We start from the raw sequence: 4,262 nt of genomic DNA on the forward strand, positions 1-4,262 counted from the left end.
AGGATGTAGCGTCATATATTTCCCACAAAGTGCTACTACTCTCATTTCTCAGAGAAGCATAACTCATGACATTGTGTCAACTTACTTTATTAGCATTTATTTTTTATAATCTCTTATCTAAGCAAAATCTAATCCACTTAATCAGCATCACTGCATTTTGCTTTCTTAGGAATTACATTAATGAAATTCTTACAATAAACTGGCACAGAGAAGCAGGGGGCCAGTGCAGCATCACATCACAGCAACAATCCTACACTCTTCCCACTTTCACTGTTTTACTTTGCTAAGTGTGCATTGATAAGATACATGGGCTATACAATCCTAAGCCCACAAACACAGATGACAAAGTGACATCTGACACCAGGCACTCTGTCCCTGAGGACTTACCACCAGAAACCAAGCCAGACCTTACAGCCCTGCCTCACCACAAACCACAGCTGTAGACTAGCTGCCCACATTTAAATGACGGTGTGCAGCACCAGCCCACCCTCAACATCTGCAGAGCCCAGGGCTCACCAGGGGGACATCATCCACATGGGTGTGTGTGTGAAAGCAGCTGCTTCCCAGATCATGCTCCCCAGAGACCCTTCTGCACTACATACATTTACATTTTAGACCCAGGTAGGCTTTGTCTCCAAAGTGAAGTAGAAAACAGCAACATGAAAGAAGGGCTGTTTTCACATCCAAGCAGGGCAAGAAACTTCTCTGAAGTGCTTTGGCTTTCTTTTCCCAGGCCAGCTCTGCAGCCTGCCAGCAACCCCCAGCCTGGCCGCTCGCAGTGGGCAAGCAGCCAGCAAGGCCCTAGGAGCCATTTCTCTTCTCTTACCGGCATCGCTTCTGACCCACCTGTGGACACCCTGCTCTTCACCGATCTGCTGATCTCTATTAAATATTTAGACATTTTTAAGAGCAGCCCTTTTACCAGTTACAAAACTTACAGAGTTCAAACAACAACAGGCTGTTAACTGGGAAAAGGAAGATGAATAACAGATCCAGTGAGGATGCCTGAGCATTAAGGGCTTTAAAAAACAGTATTTTTATATGCTTGCAGATGAGTACAATTTTTTCCTCTAGAAAAAAAAAAAAAATTAGCTAAAGACTCTTGGGTTTAATGTGAAATGTTTGTTCTTGTTTCTTGCTTTTTGGAAGGTCTTGAGACTATCATTTCTCACATAGCTAGTAAAATGTAGGTAAAAGATGTGTACTTACCAAATATAGCCAGTAATGTAGACAACATAAACTATGCAGGAAAAATTCAGCCCTACATACACTCCATCTCAGGAAGTAACTGTGTTCCTCCAAGTTGCACTCATATGCCAGGAGTCGGCCAGGTTGAACGTGTCTTCTCCCACCAGCAATGATGTGCCTCGTCACCCAGATGCCAAGATGGTGATTTAGCACCTTGTGCCAGGGGCGAAAGCTGATGTGGTACTGTTGTTCACTTCGTTTCTGTTGCCTCCACTCTCATCTTCTAAAATCGGATCCATTTCTATGTACATGCAAAGAAATGTTAGTTTATGCCTCGTGTAGTACTGACAGCAATAATCTAACTTTCTAAAACTAAGTTACTTGGGCTTGAATTGTTGACTGCTATGGTTTCTGTTTTGATTAAGCTCCTGTGTGACAGAATATATGATCAACATTATTTGTTGTGCAAAATATTTACTAGGGGAAGGCAGATACAGTGTCTAGAAGTTGTATTTAATATTATTACTTCCAGGTGGCAGTCTCTTATAATCCAAACCTCGCTTTTTCATTAGAGAAACTGTAGAGAGTGTAAACCATGGCATAATAATCTAACCTTCCAAATTGATGTTTCTTTTCTTTTTGCTTACAATAGCATGGATCATCTGAAACACTGCCTATATAAATGTGTCATTTGTCACAAGCTAAAAACTGTCATCATTAAGTTGATTAATCAAATGCTGTTCTAAAAGATGGATTGAAACACAAAATATTCAGCCTAGTCTCATATAATGAAGAGATTAATTTGAGGAACAAGACAACCAATTTAGTATAACTGTATGTTCATGCTTTATTTAGAAAGCCATCAATTAGTACATTTTCCCTTGATGTACTATTTTGTCTTTCTAAACAATGAAAAGGTGATTTGCTCCAAAGTCAGTTTGCTTTCTGTAAACAGGAGGGGTTAGTGAAGTGCCATATCGCTGTTGGATTCTATAAACTGCAACCTTGACCGGAGTGCAAAAAAAGAAATTAATGATGGGATAGAGTTTTCAGCGGAATTGCTCCTCTCAGGTTGTCACTAATTTCCCTTCTGTAATGTAATTATAATTCTGGTAGCAGCAGTGACAGTGAGGAAAGTCTCAGAAGTGTTTCATTCCTTCATTATCTTGGCGCTCACTCGCACTCTCTCTCTCTCCCCAGGATTAATATGGTCCATATGCAGACACAAGATTCCACCACAAACAAAGTTGCAAAGACACTTGATCAGCTTTTATTGTTTGGGAAACTGAAACAAAAAGATGAAACGGTGTGCTGAATCACCCCACCCTAGCAGGTAGTGAAAATCATGGAGCTGGATAGCATTAGAAAGATATATAGTCCTGCTGCCTTCCCTTGGCAAACTGGTGATATCTGAAGTGTTATTTGAAAAAAAAAACAGCACCCAGAAAGATTTCCACATTTCAGCCACCAAATGATTTGGCATTGCTGAGATATGCTAACAGGTTGTTTGGCCATGCCAGAGACCAAGGCCATCGCTGGGCTCACACCAGGGTTGCTGGGCAGCCTCAAGGGTGCAAATGCTATAGGAAGAAAGCACACACCCTGCAAAATCACATAAGCCAAGTAACTCACAGCAGCACATATTCCCCATATTCCCTGGCACTTTTCTTCATGGCAGATCCTTCCCAGGGCACGATGACCCTACAGTGTTAAACCCAGCAGGAGCCCCCAGGCTGCCTGCAGAAATGGACACACAGACACGTGGGTATCTGCAGTCTCCCGCTAAATTAGACTTTTTAAAATGTTAACTTATGAAAAATACACTAGAAGAAAATGAAGCAGTGTGGATGTTACCCCCTACTAATGAGGCACTAATGTATAATTATTATAATACACACACTTCTCTCCACAGAGGAATATTTATAAACACTGGAACAGCCTAGTTTGTGTTAGAGTCATACTTACAAATTGTTTTTCTTCTGCAGTTTGTGGTTTTTTTTCTTATTGTAGTGATATTTAATGCATTTCATAAGACTATATGCAGTCATTTAAAACCTTGAAGCAGCCTGAGCCTTGACTACTTGCTGCTTTAAATGAGAACATAAAGAGAAACCACTAACTGAACTCAAGGCACAGCTGTTATTAAACTCCTCAATCACCCCAGGCGTGGTTTCTGAGAGCATTTGCTTCAGGAGGAACAGCAACAGAGCTGCAAGAGGAAGGTCTGGTAAAACTGTGATTGGAAGATGGATGAATGTCCAAAGTTACATTTCAGGATGAGGCCATTGCCTCACCACACCTGTTTACTCACAGTCCCAAAATGCTGCTGATGGCCCAGGCACCTCCCAGCACAAGCAGGACCATAGACCACGGCAAGGGAGCACCCAACCACACAGCTAATTACAAATAAATCATCATGAATATGAAAATGTTACTGAAAGATCCCAGCAGAGGATCCAAGTGCTTCCTAGAGCCAGCAGAGCGGAGATAGCTGGGCGGAGGAGGCAGCCGTGCATGCCAATTAAAGCCAAGCAGCAATAAATTACAGCATGCTGAAGGAGAGAGATGTGTTCCCCTTACAGCTCAGCCTTCCTTCGTATCTTAAAAAACATAATGAAGTTTACCATCCTAAAAATCAGACTCATTAAACCAGGTTTAGCTTATGGATCACACCAAATAACGTTACTTGGGAAAAATGTAACAAGGGGAGTGAAATTAGGGATATAAAAAGCCCTTGTGAAAATGTAAAACATTATATATTTTTCTGCAGCCTAAATGTGCTGTACTTCAGGAAACATTCTCCATCACCTTGACAGCATGCTTCCTTTCTTTATACTGAAGTTTATTTGCCTGAATTATTAATGTTGCTTTTGTTTGTAGCTATATCTTAATTTTCTTCTTTTCATTCACCTGTCATGATTGTTTTGATTCACATCCCAGGATGATGCGCGAAGTATTTCCTTTGGAAACACTGTAGTGTCACCAATATTTTTGCTCTGTTAACAGATTATTCTGTCTTCACAGTAAAACCAGATCATTTCTTCCTTTTTCATGAAAACTGTCAATCACTGAGA

The sequence above is a fragment of the Lagopus muta genome, chromosome 5 (assembly GCF_023343835.1).
Source record: "Lagopus muta isolate bLagMut1 chromosome 5, bLagMut1 primary, whole genome shotgun sequence".
NCBI classification, from domain to species: Eukaryota; Metazoa; Chordata; class Aves; order Galliformes; family Phasianidae; genus Lagopus; species Lagopus muta.